General features: G+C 42.1%; 1 protein-coding gene across 5 annotated transcripts in view; it reads right to left on the bottom strand.

The window, feature by feature from the left end:
- The window catches only part of btbd7 (BTB (POZ) domain containing 7), a 65,750-nt gene extending 45,132 nt beyond the window's left edge, over positions 1-20,618 (bottom strand). For 3 of the 5 annotated variants that reach the window (XM_041214827.1, XM_041214828.1, XM_041214824.1), the window contains exon 1: positions 20,428-20,506. The gene's annotated coding sequence lies outside the window, so the exon portion shown is untranslated. Of the gene's footprint in view, positions 1-155; positions 178-20,427; positions 20,507-20,548 lie in introns of those variants that run through there. The other 2 variants (XM_041214825.1, XM_041214826.1) reach the window with 2 other exon arrangements.
- Positions 20,619-22,411: the final 1,793 nt, after the last annotated feature.

A 22,411-nucleotide genomic window follows, 5' to 3' on the forward strand; every position in this document is an offset into this window, starting at 1 on the left:
GTTACCACCATTCACAACTCTGCAGGTAGCTCCCATCAAAACTAATTCTCAAGTTTGTCATCATTCACATCCACCTTCAGTGGTTTTTAAACCAACACTGTCAATAACTGCACTGTGTACTAAAATAGGAGTGACTGAACATTGGATATACTCACGGCCAAGCTTATGAGAAATCAGTTTCCCATTCCACTCAATCTTTCTTGCTTTGTCTCTAACTTTTTCAGTCTGTCAGTTTTTTTGAGGTATCAGTTTTTTCTAGTCTTCTAGGATGGCACAATATGTAAATATCATTCATATTGATGGAAACGATAACAAATTTATGCAATGCTAAAAGAATGAAAGTTCATATAGATGTAAAAAATACTTTATGCAAAGGTGTATTCAGTTTACAGGCTTGTTAAAATGTGGGCCTTTCAGGCTTATAGAATTTTCTCTTAAAGAATTAACTGAGCAGAGTTTTGTACTACATCCTCCGTCCTATTGGGATTTAGAATTTTGCACAGTTGTATCAAGTGAAGTAAATTAGAGAGTGTACACATCAATACTGTCAGACTCTGAAACTCCATAGTTTAGTTAAATTTGGTGATAATATTAAACTAGGAGGTACAGTGGAATCAAAGGAAGCAACAAGTACAGAATTGGATAACCAAAATATGCAAATAGACCAAAAAATGCCAGATGAAGTTTAAGGAATACAATTGTGAAATACTGAACATAGGATGAAAAAAAAAGGGCAACACACGTACTTCATGAATACAGTTGAAATAGCCAAGGATGAATCTTAAATGGATCCAAGCGCTAGTAGGCTGAACATGTTCAGCTGATGCAGGGTGGCAATTAACAAAACTAACAATGTTGAATATCATGGTCAAAATAGCAGAATACAAGTCATGGTAAATGCCAATACATTGTAAAATTGAGGTGATAGTGACTGCCCTTGACATCAAGGTAGCATTTGACCAAATGTGGCATCAAGGAGCCCTAGTAAAATTGGAATCAATGGGAATCAGGGAGAAAACGCTCCAGTGGTTGGAGTCAAAACTAGCACAAAAGGAAGATGGTCATGGTTATTGGAAGTCAATCATCTCAGTTCCAGGACATCACTGCAGGAGTTCCTCAGGGTAGTGTCCTCAGCCCAACCATCCTCAGCTGCTTCATCAATGACCTTTTTTCCATAATATCAGAAGTGGGGATGCTCACTGATGGCTGCACAATGCTCAGCACCATTCATGACTCTTCAGATACTAAAGCAGTCCATGTCCAAATACAGCAAGACCTGGACAATATTCAGGTTTGGGCTGACAAGTGGAAAGTAACATTCGCATCACATAAGTGCCAGGCAAAGATCATTTCCAACAAGAGAGAATCTAATCATTCCCCCTCGACATTCAGTGGCATTACCATCGCTGAATCCCCCACTATCAACATCCTGGGGGTCACCATTGACCAGAAACTGGACTAGCCATAAAAATACTGTGGCTGCAAGAGCAGACCAGGGACTCCCCAAAGCCTGTCCACTATCTACAAGGCACAAGTCTGGATCAGTGAGGCTCCAAAAACACTCAAGAAGCTCAACACCATCAAGGACAAAGCAGCCCGCTTGATAGGTACCATTCCACAAGCGTTCACTCCCTCCGCCACCAAGGCACAGAGGCAGTGTGTACCACGTACAAGGTGGACTGCAGAAACTCACCGAGGCTCCTTGGACAGCACATTTGAAACCCACAACTGCTGCCATCTAGGAGGACAAGGGCAGCAGATGCATGGGAACACCACCACCTGGAAGTTCTCCTCCAAGCCACACACCATCCTGACTTGGAAATATATCACCATTCCTTCACTGAATGGATCAAAATCCTGGAACTCCCTAACAGCACTGAGGGTGGACCTACACCACATGGACTGCAGCAATATAAGACGGCAGCTCACCGACACATTCTCAAGGGCAATTAGGGATGGGCAATAAATGTTGGCCTGGTGAGCGATGCCCTCATCCTGTCAATTAACAAAAAAAATTACACTTCTCTGGTCAGACCACACCTGAAGTAGCGTGACCAGTCCTGGCAGCTGAGAAACAAATGAAACAGTCAAGCATTGAAAATAGCAGAAGCATGAGGTTGATCCCATGGCAGGGGTATGAACAGTGGAAAAGCTGGAGACATTAAAAAATTTCAGCTTGGAATGAACTCAATGGTTTGGGAGAAGGTTAAATCAGGAATACCATAATATATAAAATTATGGAAGTAGGATAAAGGAACTTGGGTACAAAGGATTGACTTTTGCAGAAGAATAAGGAAACCAATGTTTTACGTTGTTAAATTCTCAAACATTTCCAGTTTAATCCTTGCCTTATATATGTGAATTTTACAACCAAACACAGCTCTTATACAAATTACACTGTTTGCATACATTCCAGTATGTATAAAAAATTTTAAAAGTATACATAGAAAATAACTATCTTTCATGTTCTCTCTACAAACAAATCACATACTATGTTAAAGAATGCAGTTGCTTGAATTATACATTTATTTTTGAATATTGCATTTTTAAAATTTAAAATAATTCTAGAGTTAGAAGAGTAAATGAATTAAATAAAATATCCAAATTTGTTCAAATTCCCAGACTTTTACATTCATGCTTGTTCCTGTTGGCTACTCTGCAGATTATAATAAAAACTGCTTTAATTGTTCATAATAGCAAAAAATACCTGCCTAGCATTATGACTGTACACATCTGATATGGCATCTTCAGCACTAAGATTTCTTAATATCCACACATCTTGGCTGAATAGAAAGTTGCCATTTTACCACAGCCAAATCTCAAGGAAAGGATATAGTCTCGATCACTGACCTGAGTTATTACTGGCAGAACAAAACAAGAGAATAATATATATACTCAAAGAGAAACTTCTGAAGACCTGACTATTTTTAAACCTTTCATCTTTCATTTTAATAACTTACAAAGAACTACAATATCCAGTTAAGGTGGGGTAGAGATGGGAATCAATTTACTCTTTCAGGGAAATAATCATTTAAAAGAAACAAAAGTAACACAGAAATAGGTCTTTCTAAAGAACCCCTACCCAAACCCCATGTTGCAATTATGACAAACCTGCTACCATACTATTTCACTGGGGAAGAATTGTATTAGCCCTCTGCATTGGCAACTTGAGAAATTTGTGACCCAACAATCTCCCAACCCAGCACAGCCCACTTCTATCTCCTTCCCAAAATCCACAAACAGAAGTCTTGATAGATCAATCATGTCAGCCCCACAGAACTCATTTCTTCCTATCTTAACTCCATTCTCACTTCCCTTCTCCAACCTCTTCCCATCTACAGTCGTGATTCCTCTGAAGTCCTACATCATATCAACAACTTCCAGTTTCCTGGCACTAACCACCTTCTCTTCACTATGAATGTCCAGGCCCCCTACACCTCCATTCCCCAGCAGGATGGTCTGAGGGCTCTCCATTTCTTCCTTGAACAGAGGCCTGAACATTCCCCACCCATTAACACTCTCCTCTGCCTGACTGAACTTGTTCCCTCACTGAACAATTTCTCCTTTAAATTGTCTCACTTCCTCCAAAAATGGTGTGGCTATGGGTACCCACATGGGCCCCAGTTATGCCAGTCTTTTTGTGGGGAATGTGGAACATTCCTTGTTCCAATCTTACTAAAGCCCCTCCCACAACTCTCTTTTTGATACATCGATGACTATCAGTGCTGCATCATGCTCTCGTCTGGACCTGGAATAATTTATCGATTTGGTTTCCAATTTTCACCCCTCTCTCACCTTTACATGGTCCATCTCTGACATTTCCCTTCCCTTCCTTGATCTGTGTCTCCATTTCTGGTGATAGACCGTCTACCAATATTCATTACAAGTCTACCAACTCCCACAGCTACCTCAACTACAGCTCCTCACACTCTGCTTCCTGTAAGGACTCCACCCATTCTTCCAGTTCCTCCACCTCCGTCACAGCTGTTCCAATGATGCTACCTTCCAAAATGGCACTCTGACATGTCTTCCTTTTTCCTTGACCTTCTTTAGTATTTAACACTACCATTAACCCTTCCTTTGTCGTGTCCATGACATCTTTGTCAATATCTCCTGAGCTCCCACCTATCCCCGACTTTCTATTTTTCCCCACCTGCTCCACCCCTCTCAAACAGTATAAAATCAATCACATTTCTGCCCCTCTTTAGCTCAAAGAAGTCATGCGGACTTGAAACGTTAACTGTTTCTCTCTCCAAAGATGCTGCCAGACCTGAGTTTTTCCAGCATTTTCTGTTTTTAATCCAGTGAAGGGGTCAGTTTCATTCCAAAGTTTTCATTTTGCACAATATTTTAAATAGGCAAATTCTCAAACATTTCCAGCATAATCCTTGCTTTTGAATTTTACAATCAAACATGCCTCTTACACAAATTACACAGCAAACATTCCAGCGTAGAAATTAAGTGTATAGAAAACAAAGCTTTTCACGTTCTGTCTCAGAATACTTCTGCTACTTCACTTTATTTGTTTCTCAAATAGCTTAGAGCCTATCAAACCTATGAAACTTCAATATGCTGGTTACTTTCAGTAGTTTGCAACAGGTACAGAAATTTAGGGAACAGGAGGAAAAATATTTACAGTACAATTTTAAAAATACTCATCTATTTGTACATCTGGCAAGGTGAACTCATATGTAATTTCACTACCCTAAATATCTTTTGGCTGTAATGGGGGGAATAAATTATTCTGTGTTTCTTTTCCGTCAGTAATAATGAAACAAAGTTCAATATTTTAAAATAACTTAATCCATAGTACAAAAAAAAACCCTGAGCCACTACACCATGGTTTAGTAAAATATCAAAGGCCACAAACACACTTTCTGGCTTAAAATTATTTTCATTAGAAAAATTCTGATAAGGTTTTTGCATAACCATTAGTGAATTATGTAGAACTGTTATAAAACTATTAAAAGGGTCTCAGAGGATGTCATATTGTCAGCAAAGCTTTAAGCATGATCACTGGAGCCACAAGGTATTGCTGCCTCGAAACATCCCAAAAATTATTGGAAATATATATCTATAGATCGCACTAACAAAATCTGCTGGATGGCAATAAAATTGATCTTGGCAATTCTTAACACAGAAGAAGAATGAATTTTACACAACTTTCCTGCCTCCAAGTTTTGTCAGGTTTCAAAACAGAGAACATAGCCAGTTGACTGCACTGGGAATTAGAGACATGCTGCAGAATGTAAGCAGGGAAGAGGCAGCTGGAGAGCAACCAGTTTTATTTCATACACGCATTGGGTCAAATTCACACACTCAATAGAATGTGGTAGACGCCATGGTTTCATGGATCATTCGCTCTTCATGGATTTAAAAGTTTTTTTAAAATAAGCTACAGTTTAATTGCCTCATCACCTGGACTATTTTGGTTTTGCTGTACTTACAGAATCAGATCCATACACATAGTTATTTTGATACTGCAGGGTGTTATCAGAAAAGTAAACAACGCTAAATATAAGCTATGAGTCATCCTACCTATTTTTTCTAACACAAACTTGAGGATTGCTATAATTCCCGGTTACTCTAATGGGACTGTACCAAAACACTTCTGCGCAACTGTTTCTTCAATTAAACTAACTTGCTTGCCTGATACGTGTCATAGTCAGCATCAAAACACTGATAAATTTGACCCTACCAGTAATCTTTCATCTGTAAACATTTATGAATAATTGCTGCAAATGATCAGATTTCAGCACTAGTCAGATAAATAGTTGCTGGGGCTCTGGACCAGATTGTGTGGACGCTATAATCAATTATCTGGACATTTTGTTGATTTCTTCTCCTTCACCCCAAGGTTCCAGAAGATTTATATGGAGGAGAATCTGTCAACATAAGCCATTAATAATATAATTGCAAAATCTAAATTATTTCAAGACTTCACAGCTACTCGCAAACAAAGATACATGAAGAATATTCAGGAATTCATTAGAATCTTTCAACTAAAACACAATGGCACATTTATTCATAGGTTTTTAAAGTCAACAAATGCAATATATTGAAAGAAGACATCGTTTATCCAATATCACTAAATTGTTACACAGGTGTTGCCATTTGGCCTGTCATTTCTGTGCCAACTCTCCACAGAGCAACTCACCTAGTCCCACTCCCCCACCTTTTCCCCATAACGCTGCAAATTTTCCCTCTTCCAATAATTATCCAATTCTCTATTGAAGGCCATAATCCACCATAATCTCAGGCAGTGCAATTCAGATCCCAACCTGCTGTGAAAAAGGTTTTTTCTCATGTTGTCGCTGATTTAAAGTGGCTGGCAAAAGCAGCATATCCTCTGGTTTTCGACGCTTCTGCCTATGTACTCTGTCCAGACCCCTCATGATTTTGAATACATCCATCAAATCTCCAAGGAGAAGAGCCCCAGCTTCTCCAATCTATCCACATAACTGATGTTCCTCATTCCTGGAACCATTCTTATGCATCTTTTCTGCAACCTCTCCAAAGCTTTCACATATAATCCTACAAATCGCCACTGAAAATGTACAGAACATAACAGAAACTATGTATATTTGATGCTAAATAGCTAATTTTAAGAAGAATTTTCATCGCCTTTAAATCTTAAAAAAAAAGAGCACACTACAGTCAACCCATTTACCAAAATTCAGACTGCATCATACATTCAGACTTGTGTAATGATAGTAAATGCAGTATCATTTAGGGCTAGCAAAGCTGAGTAAAATTCAAGTTGTCTGCAATTTTGCTTATGTTACCATCCAGTCAGGGACCATTAACTTTTGAAGAGAAATCCGAACATCCAGTAATTTAACCAACAGAACTGCGCCACAAGATTTCATATTTTTAAACAAAACACAAAAACTTTATTGTATATGGAACAAATTAAAAAAAGCAAATATAATTTAAATTAACACAAAATCTTGTACCCACATGCCATGCCCTTAGGTTTACTTCTTACTTCCCTCAATAATTATTTTATACGTTACAATACCTTATTCTATTACTGTAGGGTCCACTACAAAGCCACTTTAGTTCTCTCCAGTTCCAGTTATTCGGAGGCAAAACTTTTATTTTCCATCTTTTGACAGTGGATACCTCAGTCCCTTGTTCTGATTACCTTCTCAAAGCTTCCAAGCTAATTTGCTTGCTTTCTTTTGCCACATGACTGTGTGAGGGCCACTGTAGATTTTTCCACAAACTGCAAGCTATCAAATCTTCCAGCTTCTTTTCTCCCATGAAATCCAAACCAAGATTAAGCCTTACCAGCATTCCATGCAGCAAATGAAGAACCTGGCCTTTTCTCTGCTTAATTGTCGTTTACTTTGGCTGCATGACACAAAATATGAGCTGCATCTAAAGCTCCCAGCAAACACCCAGATAAATTGAAGCCAGAGAATCTTCCTAAACTCCTTCCATCTCCAGAACGATGTGGCATGATCTGGGGTATCTTTAAACAGACCTTTAGGTTAAGCATTCCTCATTTAAAATTCTTTCTTTGATCTGAAGAAGAAATGGATTTTACAACCCTTCAGGGTTTACTGAATGCTTTCAAACTAATTTAGCTCTAACTCCAAAAACAAAAACATCTCTCTGGATTGCTCTTACTGCAAGGATTGAGATGTCATGTCTCCACCCAAAGGCCCACAGATTATTCAAAACAAAAACAGAATTACCGGGAAAAACTCAGCAGGTCTGGCAGCTTCGGCGGAGAAGAAAAGAGTTGATGTTTCGAGTCCTCATGACCCTTCGACAGAACTTGAGTTCGAGTCCAAGAAAGAGTTGAAATATAAGCTGGTTTAAGGTGTGTGTGTGGGGGGGCGGAGAGAGAGAGAGAGAGAGAGAGAGAGAGAGGTGGAGTGGGGGTGTGGTTGTAGGGACAAACAAGCAGTGATAGAAGCAGATCATCAAAAGATGTCAACAACAATAATACAAAAGAACACATAGGTGTTAAAGTTAAAGTTGGTGATATTATCTAAACGAATGTGCTAATTAAGAATGGATGGTAGGGCACTCAAGGTATAGCTCTAGTGGGGGTGGGGAGAGCATAAAAGATGTAAAAAAAATAAATAAATAAAATAAACAAATAAATATTTTTTTTTCTTTTTCTCTTTTTATAATGGAAATAGGTGGGAAAAGGAAAATCTATATAATTTATTGGAAAAAAAAGAAAAGGAAGGGGGAAACAGAAAGGGGGTGGGGATGGGGGAGGGAGCTCATGACCTAAAGTTGTTGAATTCAATATTCAGTCCGGATGGCTGTAAAGTGCCTAGTCGGAAGATGAGGCGCTGCTCCCCCAGCCTGCGCTGGGCTTCACTGGAACAATGCAGCAAGCCAAGGACAGACGTGGGCAAGAGAGCAGGGTGGAGTGTTAAAATGGCAAGCGACAGGGAGGTTTGGGTCATTCTTGCGGACAGACCGCAGGTGTTCTGCAAAGCAGTCGCCCAGTTTACGTTTGGTCTCTCCAATGTAGAGGAGACCACATTGGGAGTAACGAATGCAGTAGACTAAGTTGGGGGAAATGCAAGTGAAATGCTGCTTCACTTGAAAGGAGTGTTTGGGTCCTTGGACGGTGAGGAGAGAGGAAGTGAAGGGGCAGGTATTGCATCTTTTGCGTGGGCATGGGGTGGTGCCATAGGAGGGGGTTGAGGAGTAGGGGGTGATGGACGAGTGGACCAGGGTGTCCTGGAGGGAGCGATCCCTACGGAATGCCGATAGGGGGGGTGAAGGGAAGATGTGTTTGGTAGTGGCATCATGCTGGAGTTGGCGGAAATGGCGGAGGATGATCCTTTGAATGTGGAGGCTGGTGGGGTGATAAGTGAGGACAAGGGGGACCCTATCATGTTTCTGGGAGGGAGGAGAAGGCGTGAGGGCGGATGCGCGGGAGATGGGCCGGACACGGTTGAGGGCCCTGTCAACGACCGTGGGTGGAAAACCTCGGTTAAGGAAGAAGGAGCTCGTGTCAGAGGAACTGTTTTTGAAGGTAGCATCATCGGAACAGATGCGACGGAGGCGAAGGAACTGAGAGAATGGGATGGAGTCCTTACAGGAAGCGGGGTGTGAGGAGCTGTAGTCGAGATAGCTGTGGGAGTCGGTGGGTTTGTAATGGATATTGGTGGACAGTCTATCACCAGAGATTGAGACAGAAAGGTCAAGGAAGGGAAGGGAAGGGAAGTGTCAGAGATGGACCACGTGATAATGATGGAGGGGTGGAGATTGGAAGCAAAATTAATAAATTTTTCCAAGTCCCGACGAGAGCATGAAGCGGCACCGAAGTAATCATCGATGTACCGGAGAAAGAGTTGTGGAAGGGGGCCGGAGTAGGACTGCAACAAGGAATGTTCCACATACCCCATAAAGAGACAGGCATAGCTGGGGCCCATGCGGGTACCCATAGCCACACCTTTTATTTGGAGGAAGTGAGAGGAGTTGAAGGAGAAATTGTTCAGCGTGAGAACAAGTTCAGCCAGACGGAGGAGAGCACTGGTGGATGGGGATTGTTTGAGCCTCTGTTCGAGGAAGAAGCTAAGGGCCCTCAGACCATCCTGGTGGGGGATGGAGGTGTAGAGGGATTGGACGTCCATGGTGAAGAGGAAGAGGTTGGGGCCAGGGAACTGGAAATTGTTGATGTGACGTAAGGTGTCAGAGGAATCACGGATGTAGGTGGGAAGGGACTGGACAAGGGGAGAGAGAAGGAAGTCAAGATAACGAGAAATGAGTTCTGTGGGGCAGGAGCAAGCTGAGACGATCGGTCTACCGGGGCAGTTCTGTTTGTGGATTTTGGGTAGGAGATAGAAGCGGGCCGTCCGAGGTTGGGCGACTATCAGGTTGGAAGCTGTGGGAGGGAGATCCCCAGAGGAGATGAGGTCAGTGACAGTCCTGGAAACAATGGCTTGATGTTCAGTGGTGGGGTCATGGTCCAGGGAGAGGTAGGAGGAAGTGTCTGCGAGTTGACGCTCAGCCTCCGCGAGGTAGAGGTCAGTGCGCCAGACAACAGCACCACCCTTGTCAGCGGGTTTGATGACAATGTCAGGGTTGGACTTGAGAGAATGGAGTGCAGTAAGTTCAGAGAGAGACAGGTTAGAATGGGTGAGAGGAGCAGAGAAATTGAGACGACTAATGTCGCGCCGACAGTTCTCAATGAAAAGATCAAGAGAAGGTAAGAATCCAGAGGGAGGGGTCCAGGTGGAGGGAGAATATTGGAGATAGGTAAAAGGATCCGTTGAACTGGGAGAGGACTCCTGCCCAAAGAAGTGAACCCGGAGACCAAGATGGCGGAAGAAGAGTTCAGCATCATGTCGAGCCCGAAATTCATTGAGGTGAGGGCGTAAGGGTATGAAAATAAGTCCGTTGCTGAGCACTGAACGTTCAGCATCGGAGAGGGGAAGGTCAGGGGGTATAGTGAATACACGGCTGGGGTTGGGATTGGAAGATGGGGTGGGGACGGAGGGACAGGCCGGGTTGGAGGGTCCTAGATGGGTGTTGGTGTTGATGAGTTGTTGGAGCTTGCGTTCCTTAGCACTTGAGAGAAAGAGAAAAAGTTTCTTGTTGAGGCGTCGGATGAGCTGAAGGATAAAATGAAACTGGGGGCACGGGCAGCTTTGAAAAAGGGTACGGCGGTGCTGCTGGAGGGAGAGGTCGAGTGTGTTCATATGGCGGCGCATGGCACTGAGTGTGGATTTCAAAATGTGACGGGAACAGCAGTCCGAGAAACGTTTTATGTCCCGGAGATACCTGTAATCCTGGGTGGGTTCGAAACATGAGGGGTGGAATTTCAGTTGAAATCCACGTGGGGTAAGTCGGAGATGGAGACAGTCACTGAGAAAGGAGATGTGGCTGTGAAAGCGGGTTTTAGTAAACACCTTGTCAAACACCAGGAGGGAAATGGAAAGCAAGGAAGGTGAGCAGGGCAAAAGAGAGATACGGAAATCTTGTCGCAGAGAGGAACAGAACTTCTTCAAGGAGGTAGGCATTTCTTGAAGAGCAGTGGCAGTCAATTAAACACAGAGATAAAAACAAAAAAACTGCGGATGCTGGAAATCCAAAACAAAAACAAAAACAGAATTACCTGGAAAAACTCAGCAGGTCTGGCAGCATCGGCGGAGAAAAAAAGAGTTGACGTTTCGAGTCCTCATGACCCTTCGACAGAACTTGAGTTCGAGTTCGAGATTATTCAATTGTTTACGTGTTGCCACCTGCTGTTTTATGACTCTTCTCCTTCTAACCTCTTAAATCAACATGGTCCCAACCTTTTAAGTGTAATAAACTCCAAGCTTATTTGGATTGCATCTACCCCAAGTTGCTTACCAGCCTCTCAATCAGATGCACCCATTTTCTACAATCAAACTTGAATACCTAAAACCACAAGTTATTTCTAAAACATATGAATTATGAACCAGATATTCACAGCACTCATGATTCAGAAACTAGTTCTGACCTTGGTTCAGAAAATGAAAAGTCTACACTAATCCTTAACTGAAACACTCTTTGTTTTCAGAATCTGATCTTTCATCCGGTTTAAACATTCTAACCTTGCGCTATAAAATTGATATTCCATGATTTAAAATAATGCTGATACCTCTTCCCTCCTATCCTCTTAAAATACATCACTCATGCTTCCAATGAAAGCAGTTTTTGTTCCTTCCTCTTCTCTTACCCTTGGCCACCATTTAGCATCTCTCCAAAATGAGGCCCAGTATCAAAAATAGTGTAGTGATTTATTATGTCATATCTCCCTGCTGTATTTTCTCTCTTTGGGTCCATCTTCAGCAGTCACAGCAGGCACTATACTTTTTAAAAACATGCTGCCATGGGAACAGTCAAAGACAGACATGACATTTTGGTCTTTTCCACAGGCTCATTTCCAACATCTCCAGTAGGTGGCTTTTGATACACTTTAATCAGTGATTGACTCAGCAAAAACGGTGATTGGAATAATACGGATGCATCATTCTTGTAACTTTTCCATCCCCCCCCCCACTTTTCAGGTCTCATACAGAGTTCAGACATGCAACTTTTAATGTCAACAGTGATCAAGACAGCTACTAAAGTGTAGAACAGCAGCTAGAGATCTGAGCTTTCCACCATGATTGAGAAACCATGGGTGTAAAAAGTCAACACTGAAGAGGACTGCAACAAATTATACGAGGACATTAGCAGAATGGGCAAATAATTGGCAAAATGATGTTCAAAACAGATAAATGTGAGTATACATATTTTAGTAAAAACAGAATAGGGAGGTCACTTATTACTTGGAAGGTCCAAGTCTAGGTGTGGTAGAGAAACAAAAGGATACCAGGAATACACGAGTGTACATATCAGGAAGGGATTGACAAGCTGGGTTGCTTTCCTATTGAAAAAAAGACGGCTGAGGAGTGACCCAATAGAACTATTTAAAATCATGAAAGATTTCGATAGAGTGGACACAAAGGGAACATTTCTTCTTGTGGGGAAGAGCAATACTAAAGGCCATCATTATAAGATAGTCACCAAGAAATTCAATTGGGTAAAGAGGTTTCTTCTAAATTTCCTAAGTGGTGAGAGCATGGAACTCTCTACCACAGAGTGGCTGAAGCAAGCAGTTTTTTAATTCTTTCATGGGATATGGACATCGCTGGCAAGGCCAGCATTTGTTGCCCATCCATAATTGTCCTTGAGCTGCTGCAGTCTATCTAGCGCAAGTACTCTCCCACAATGCTGTTAGGAACGTAGTTCCAGGATTTTGGGCCAGCAACAGTGAAGGAACAGCAATATGGTTCCAAGCCAGGAAGGTGTCGCTTGGAGGGGAACTCACAGGTGGGTGCTGTTCTAATGTGGCTGCTGTCTAAGGTGGTAGAGGTCACAGGTTTGGAAGATGCTGCCAAAGTAGTTGCTGCAGTGCATCCTGTATTTAGTACACAATGTTGCCACTGTGCTTCGGTGGTGGAGGGAGTGAATGTTTGATGGACGGGGTGCTGATCAAACTGACTTGTCCTGGATGATGTTGAACTTGAGTGTTGTTGGAACTACACTCATCCAGACAAGTGGAGAGTATTCCATCATACTCCTGACTTGTAGATGGTGGACAGGCTTTGGGGAGTCACAAAGGGAGATGCTCGCCTCAGAATTCCCAGTCTCGGACCTAGGCTATTTTGTATGGGGAAAGGCATTGCGACACAATGGGAAGTTGATAGTGGCCATTGAGTTTTGATCTTCCCTTTTGTCCAGTATGAAACATGGAGGCAGGAAACTCGATAGTCTTTCGGTGTTGGCCCAATCTTAAACAATGAGGTGGGTGAACTCCACAGTTGGCTGAGAGGTCCATAATTAGGTATTCACCAGTGACTTGATACTGTCTGTCCTAAAACCAGTAGTCATATGATTTTCAGCAGCCAACTTAACAGCTTGTTTGTGTCCAATTTTAAAAGTATTGACCGAAAGTTCATAACATGACATGCCTGTACCAGGCATGACACTTGCCACTTATCAGCACAAGCCCAAATGTTGTCTAGATCTTGCTGCATTTGGACACACACACTTCAGTATCCAAGGAGTTGTGAATGATAGGGAATATAGTGGAAACATCAGCAAATATCCCCACTGCTGACCTTATGATAGAGGGAAGGTGAAGATGGTTGGGCCTAGGACATGCAGTTAGATGCATTTAAGGGGAAGCTAGGCAAGCATATGAGGGAAAAGGGAATGACTGAAGATGGTTGCAAATGCTTCAGCCCTGTCTTTTGCATTGATGTGCTGGGTTCCCCCATTGTTGAGAATAGGGATATTTGTGGACCCCACTCTGGTTAGTTGTCTAATTGTCCACCACCATTCACAAATAGATGTGACAGGACTGCAGGGTTTAGATCTGATCCATTGGTTGTGGGATTGCTTAGCTGTCTATCACATGCTGTTACCACTGTTTGGCATGCAAGTAGTCATGTGCTGAAGCTTCACCAGATTGACACTTCATTTTTAGGTATGCCTGGTGCTGCTCCTGGCATGTCCTGCAGCATTCCTCCTTGAACAGTATAATACTTTCTGCAAGGTTATCTAAGAGAAAGCATTCTGATTTAAGTGTATGATTCCCATCAATAAATTATTTGTTGGATGTGCATTGCTTAGAACCATCTTCGGCCAATGGGAATCCAGGGGAAAACTCTCCACTGGTTGGAGTCATACCTAGCACAAAGGAAGATGGCTGTGGTTGTTGGAGGTCAGCCACCTCAGCTCCAGGATATTGTTGCAGGAGTTCCTCAGGGTAGTGTCCTAGGCCCATCTATTTTCAGCTGCTCCATCAATGCCTTTCCTTCCATCATATGGTCAGGAATGGGGATGATTGTTGATAATTGCACTATGTTCAGCACCATTTGCGACTCCTCAAGCATTGAAGCAGTCCGTGTCCAAATTGAGTAAGACCTGAACAATATTCAGGCTTGGGCTTCTAAGTGGCAAGTAATGTTCACACCACACAAGTGCCAGGCAGTGCCAGGCAATTATCATTCCCAATAAGAGAGAATCTAACCATCTTCTATTGACATTCAGTGGCATTACCATTGCTGAATCCCCTACCATCAACATCCTGGGGGTTACTATTGACCAGAAACTGAACTGGACCAGCCACATAAATACTGTGGCTACAAGAACAGTTCAGAACTTAGGAATACTGTGGCAGGTAACTCACCTCCTGATTCCCCAAAGCCTGTCCACCATCTAAAAGGCACAAGTCAGGAATGTAATGGAACACTCTCCACTTGTCTGGATGAGTGCAGCTCTAACAACACTCAAGAAGCTTGACACCATCCAGGAGAAAGCAGCCTGCTTGATTGGCACCCATCCAACACCTTGAACATTCACTCCCTCCACCAATGACACACAGTGGCAGCAGTGTGTACCATCTACAAGGTGCACTGCAACAACTCACCAAGGTTCCTTTGACAACACCTTTCAAATCCGTGACCTCTAACACCTAGTAGGACAAGGCCAGCTGATGCATGGGAACACCACCTGCAAGTTCCCCTCCAAGTCACACACCATCCTGATGGAACTACATCGCTATTCCTTCACTGTCTCTGGGTCAAAATCCTGGAACTCCCTTCCTAACAGAACCGTGGGTGCACCTACCATTTGGACTGCAGCGGTTCAAGGCAGTGGCTCATCAGCAAGTTTTTGAAGGGCAGTTTGGGATGGGCAATAAATGCTGGCCTAGTCAGTGATGCCTACATCCCATGAATGAATACATTAAAAACTCTCTCCAAAATCAGTGTATCCCTACGAAATGAGATCAGATGGAAATTCTTCCCGACCCATGATGGAATGTCAGATCAGTTAGGATCAAAAAAAACTTTGCACGCATCATCTCAACTGATGGATGCTACACTGGGTTGACTTCCGGTGATCAATAAAGGAAGACAGCAACAAAAAGGCAATCCAAAAGAGGGAGGAGTGAAACAGTATTGTCACATATTCTCTTATATTATCCTATATTCCATTTACAATACAAGGCATTGACAAGATACTAGATATTTTAAACACTGCAATTGAACCACAATAAAGTTTTTAAAAGGTAATTGTCGTTCATGGTTTCAGATAAATTGTTAACAGAGCACACAGGAAAGCATTTAATCAGAAAGCATGCCCCCAGCTGGGATTTTGCACAAGTGGAAATAAAATCTAATGTTATCATTGAATGCAACATTCAATTTCAAATTTAAAAGATGGGAAATAAACAATGAAATTAAGCCCTGGCAATAATCCTCAAACATTATGCAGTATATACACATGCATAAACAATGTTTGTATTCTATCGGTTATGTGCTCTTGAACAGGAAACCAATGTAAAGGCATCTGATCATGAAAAAGCAGTTCCACTAGAGTTCTTGTCATCATAAATCAAACTTTTTAATGAATATTTTTTGAATACCTAGGGAAGTTTTTAAATGCTGTCTTAAGGTTTAAAATGTTATTAAGGGTAGAATAAAGCCAATGTTTCTGTTCAAGTACAGAAAAGAATTATGCACAAGAGCATTAAAGACAGTAACTGCTGAATTACAATCTCTTCTTGGGAGTTATAATTCTAGTGGCAAAATATGAGAAAATTGGGAAGGGAAATCAGACCTCAAAATCCCAGGAATATTTGTAATAACACTAAGACTCAGTAAATCAAACAGAGGACAAAATAAAAAAAGGACAAAAGGAATAGTGGAAGATAAAAGGCAATCTGCCTTATATAATTTTTCTGTGTACTATTCCATGGTTCTATTATCCTCCCATATCTGAACAAAGGCATTGTTGTGGGCACAATAAATGATGATCGAGTGAGAAATCGAGGGGGCTCCATTAACAGTAGAGACTCATTGTATGGAAGGTGCACCACAAAGTAGAGAAACGGGGAGGAGCGGTCTTAAACTGCAGGACAGGCAGGAAATAGATGGGAGTTAAGTTCTTAAAAATAGAAAACCCAACCCTAACTAGTTGTAAACACACCTTCCATTTAAACCAGGGTAATACTGTAGTTAGATGAGTAACCTACTATCAGAGTTGGGCATTTCAAATTTGGATTTAACAGCTGCGGGCCAGATTCTTAAGGTTCAGGAAATCCAGCAACTAAAAAGAGAGGTGAGAACTACTGGTTGAAGCAGGCAGTTGCTTTTCCACCACCACTTATGGGCCAGGAGGAGGAGTGCTTAACAGCCCCAGCCCCTCATGCAAACCTATCACAATCCATAACAACTGCACACTGACTCCCAGTCTTTGCATTGCCAGAGACTGTTGTGCCCCCACTTCCCAACCCACCAACTGGCCATCTGCTGGGCAGCAAACAGAGTGATAAAGTTTAACTGAGGTCCTGCCATTAAATTTGGCAGCACTCCACGTTTCTAAAGTTCTGGGTTTTCCCACCAATAACAGTCGCCCCACCCCTTCCACGCAAATATGTGGCCAATATACTTGGAGAGGTGTTACATACATACGCCCACTGATACTACAAACAGTAAATTTGTACTATTTGGAAGACAAACACCTTAACAGGGCCAAGGGTAGGTTATGCTGCAAGATTTGATTCCCAAAACATCTCAAAATTAGATGGTATGTCAATTGTCATAACAGTACAGATTAACAATTAGTACTGAAAGCTATAGTTTAACTTTAAAAATATATTTAATCTTATCTAAAGCTAAATACTCATGTTTCCATTTTGAAAGCATGTGTTGCATGAGTATTAGCTCCAACAATGCACCATGGCTACAATATATACCATCTACAAAACGTATTGCAGCAACTCCACAAGGCTCCTTCGGCAGCACTTTAAGAAATCCGCAACCTCGACCACATTGGACAACGGCAGCAGGGAAGACCACCATTTGCAAGCTTGCCAAGTTACGTGCTACTCTGACTTGGAAATATATCACCATTCCTTCATCAGCACTAGGTCAAAATCCTGGAACTCCAAATCTAACCATACTGTGGGTGCACCTACAGCACATGGGCCGTAGTCATTCAAAACGGCAACCCATTCCCACCTTCTCAAAAGACAATTAGGGATGGATAAGAAATTTTGGCCTTGCCAGCAATGTGCCCTCTAAGCTGCATGGCAACTCGAAAATTCCATGCACAAGTTGGACTCTAGGTTACTATATGCGAGTGGCCGCACAAAAAAAAGTGAAGGGCCCGTGCACTTAAACAAATCATTTGCGCATTACAAGAAAATAAGTACGTACATTGCTTGCCAGTGACACTCACACCTCATGAGAAAAAAAAATCTGATTCTCACTAACATATTTAAGAGATGAAAAAAAAAGACTCACTGTAACAGACAGGCATACCTTGACCACAATCAGATTTCATTCCAACAGGAAGCACAAGTTCTCAAAGTAAAAATTGGATGGAAATTTGGAATACCCCAAATTTAGACTCCTTTTCCATTTATCATTTAAAATAAATCAAATAATTTAAGGAAAGCATACACTCAGGTTACTACAGGCGTGTTTTATATTTCCAGACACTTAGTTTTATACTTTTAACTTTTAAATATTAATTGTAACCTGCTTAAATGAGCTTTACACTAAATGTGTTTGTAATAAACAATTTAACTAACAGATTATTTTAATCTCAGCGGCATCATGGGAACAGGTAACGAATGAGCCTGAGTTAGCAAATTGTCCACGTTAGCCTGTGTAGTTCTGGGCTTAAAATTTCTACAGTCAGCACAATAATGAGGTTGTTTATATACTGTCATCCAAGAAAAAGCCAACCCTTTTACAATTCAAATTAAAGAGCTTGAATTTAGAAAATTAGGGACCGTAAAATAACCTAATTAGTTTACACCTTTCATGACCATGATTTAATGGGTGTTCAAAATCATGAATGATTTGACCAAGTGGCTAAGGAGAAACTATATCCAGTGGCAGAAGGGTTGATGCCAGAGGACACTAAATAAAGAGAGGCGAGATGAAGAGAAATTATTTTATGCCGCAAGTTTTGATGATCTGGAATGCACTGCTTGACATGATGGTGGAAGCAGATCGAATAATAATTTTCCAAAAGGGAACAGGATAAGTTCCTAAAGGGAAAAAAAATTGCAGAGCTACGGGAACAATCAGTGGAATGGGGCAAATTGCAGAGCTCTTTCAAAGAGCCGGCAGAGGTACGATGGGCTAATGTTCCCCTTTCTTTGTTGCAAAGCCACCTAATGGCCAGAGTATATAATGACAAAAGCATGACTAAATTGTAAAAGGTTTGCGAACAGAAAGTAACACACACTCATAAGTGTACACAGTGCTGCCTCCTGAGAATTATTCGCACAAGAAACTCCTAATCGCCATCATGCATTCATTGCTCTGTCAGCAAAAAGCAAAAAGTGGGTGGTAGTGAGTCATCTCAGAATACTCTCACATTAAGGGTTCTACAAATCGGCAAAAGCTGATACCTGAGAAATGCTTGACTACACACACTCATGACAGAGAATTGCATATGACTTGAGGTTTAATTTTTTTAAAAATCATCCCAAATTCTTGAATAAATGCATGGCTTAACGTAGCATTGAGGCATACAAACCAAAAAGATCCCAGTTAAGCACTAAATTATCTCAACTTGGTCAGTTCTATGTTTGGCCCAAGTACTACTCAGGTGCTTCCATTCCTGATCACTATCCTACAGACCCTTGATGAAAAACAGACTGAAATAGGTGGCAGGTGATCACAGGAAAAGAACTCGACTGTTGTCATGCAGTCAATTAACTTAGCGACTACTTAAGCTAATACATGATGGATGACTAATTGAGTGCTATAACTCAATACAGGATACAGCAGTCCTGGAACCTTCAGTTTGATAGGCACTTCAAATATTTATTCTAACAGTTTGATGTTGCTCTGGCTCTTCATTTGGAAGACTACATCTACTATAAATTGAAAAAGAGGGCAAGCAAGCATTAAACTATTTTACAAATGATAAACTGTACGAACACCTTGAGGAATCACAAAGGCCCACCTTCAGACCACCAGTCCTGATTTAGACATTCCAACTATTGAACGGTCACTTTTTGTAAACTACTGGATTTATATATAATTGAGTAATAAAGCCCATGCAAGATCATTAACCGTTGGCACAAGCATAGTACTATTAATAACCCCCAGGACCTAAAGGCCGTTTATAAATTTAAGCAAACTCCAAATTAAAAAAAAAACAAATAAATCCAACAGAATATCAGCATAATTGCTTTTTTTTTAATTTCCAAAACAAATCATTCGATCAATTGCATGATCTCATCCGCTGCATTCTCTAGCGATTCTATCAACATGAATACTTGTCCTGTGCCCAAGAAAACAGATATCACCGCTTTAGATGAAGGTGGGCGATGGGAGTTGGAAGAAATTAGGGGAGGAGAGAGGATATCACAAGAAATAACGTCCATATTGACATAACTCACCCAATGAAAAATGACTAATGCTTATTACTCAGTTTGCACCCTTGCTGCAGCCTACATGCTACACTAACAGTGACAAATATATGCAGTGTGCGCGCCTTGGGGGGTGGGGGCAGAGGGTGGTTGTGGAGGGGAATAAAAGACATGGTCAGCGACCAGTTGAATATTCCATTCTGTCTTGAACTGTCGGCTTTCTTTCCCCTTTAACCTTATAAAGGAAAGTGAACGTATCCGGTGAAATGTCGGGAGCGCCGACCTCCCCAGAAACTAGCGTTCAGGAGGAGAGCTCCACGGAATTTGAAAGTGTTTCTACTCCCCCGCCCCACATTCCGAGCACCGCAAATAATTAGAAACGCCCCCCAACACAGAGAGTATGCAACCCGTAGCGGGAGCTGTCCATCACCGAGGACCACCTCCCCTGCTCCCCCCCAACCCCCCCTCCCCGCCCCCATCATCATCCCCCGGGCCCTGTCTCCCTCTTCAGCCGGCGCGGCCGCTTTTACCTGAACTTTCGTCGCCGCTCCTTCCAGCCAAGTTTTGTCGGGTTCAGCCGCAGACCTTTGCCCTTCCAGCTCCCTCCCCCCGTCCCCCCGTCCCCCCTCCCTCCCCTCCTCAGTCACTCACCCCGCAGTCCGCCCAGCCTCCCTCTCTCCGCCTCAAGCCAGGCCCGGACCCTTCTTCAAACCGGCACCCTCCTCAGCACCAACCCAATCCGATTATCTCTTCGGCCCCCACTCCCTTCCCCCCCTCCCACCCCCGTCCCTTCATCTTTCTCTCTCTCTCTCCTCCCCAACACACTGCCGTCCAAACCGCCACCCCGTTGGACGCCGTTCTTGAATCATCCAACCAATCGGAAACGCCGTTGCTGAGGGACCGCGTCTTTGTCTCTGCCTCGCTCACTCTCTCGCCACTCACCCAACACCTCCCCCTTCGCTTCTTGATCAAGAAGAGCCACCCGAAGCTCCAAATGCTGGGACGCTAGCGACATCGCCATCACTCGGCCCCCGGGTGAAGCTGCAGCACCAACCAAGCAGCGCTGCAACTGCTACTGTTTCCGTTTCTGTAGCTAAGCAACTTGACAATCGGAGAGAATGAAACCTTTGTCCCTTAAACAGGTTAAAGTTTGAGCTGGTTGCAAGGGGCCTGAACGATGACATTAAATGGAAAGAAGAATATTAGAGTTGGCTGTGATCATTACTTGAACTCTGAGTTAAAAAAAACATCTCCAGTTAAAAAGATACTTTCGCGTTTTAAACTGAGATTTTTGCTTCTGAAAGTTATCCTGTCCTTATGTTTCTTTTAAGTGAGAACAGATCTGCGGTGTGTTTCCAACATTTTCTGGTTTTATTTATATGCATTTGCACTGTGTATTTTGTAACCCCTACTCTAAGATTGGCTTACAACCTTCAACTCACTCCCACATAATTACTCAGGCTTACAGCCTTCGCTCACTCCCACATAATTATACATTAGTTTAAAACGCATTTTAATAATACACTTTTTTCTTAATATTGCAGAGAGTGTATTTCTCCCAGCTCCAAAAACTGAATCTGAGTGATATACAACAAAGAATGTTGTAGCCAGCTGAGCTGTTTGTGACTTTTGCCATTAGGTTGTAAACATGTCAGATATGCATTAGTATTTATGTTTAAAGAATGTTTATATTTAATGACAGAAAAAATAAAGAACCAAGAACTAAGTTGGGGCACATTAAAATTACAAAACATTATGCATACGGTAATCAAAATAAAGGAAAAATCGATTAGATAGAAGTTGTAGTGGACAGCCTTTAGAGTTCTTGAAGATGTGATTGATTGGATAGATAAAGGAAATTTAGTCGCCATAAATCAAATAGGTTTTCAGAAGTTCCTCAGTGAGGTGTCCCAGAGGAGGCTTGATACAAAGTTCAGGTATGAAAGGAAATGTAGCAGCGTGAATAGAAACTTGGCTGATGGATAGAAACAAAGGGTTAATGAGTTTTGCTCAGATTAGAAAAAAAGTTGTACCATAGGAGTCACTGCTCAGCCCACTTTAATTCTTGATAGATGATTTGGACTTTACCTCAGGGAGCACAATATCAAAGTTTGCTGACAGCATAAAACTAAGAACAAAGCAAGGAAGACTGTAAGAAAAACTTCAGAAGGACATAAAACGGGTTAGGCGAAAGAGCTGAAGGAGGCAGCTGTAAGTTAATGCAGAAAATATGAGGTCATGAAGTTGAGAGAAAAAAACAATGAAAAGGAGTACAAAACAAAAACAGAATTACCTGGAAAAACTCAGCAGGTCCGGCAGCATCGGCGGAGAAGAAAAGAGTTGACGTTTCGAGTCCTCATGACCCTTCGACAGAACTAGGTCTGTCGAAGGGTCATGAGGACTCGAAACGTCAACTCTTTTCTTCTCCGCCGATGCTGCCGGACCTGCTGAGTTTTTCCAGGTAATTCTGTTTTTGTTTTGGATTTGCAGCATCCGCAGTTTTTTTGTTTTTAT

This window comes from Carcharodon carcharias, chromosome 20 (genome assembly GCF_017639515.1).
Source record: "Carcharodon carcharias isolate sCarCar2 chromosome 20, sCarCar2.pri, whole genome shotgun sequence".
NCBI lineage: Eukaryota > Metazoa > Chordata > Chondrichthyes > Lamniformes > Lamnidae > Carcharodon > Carcharodon carcharias.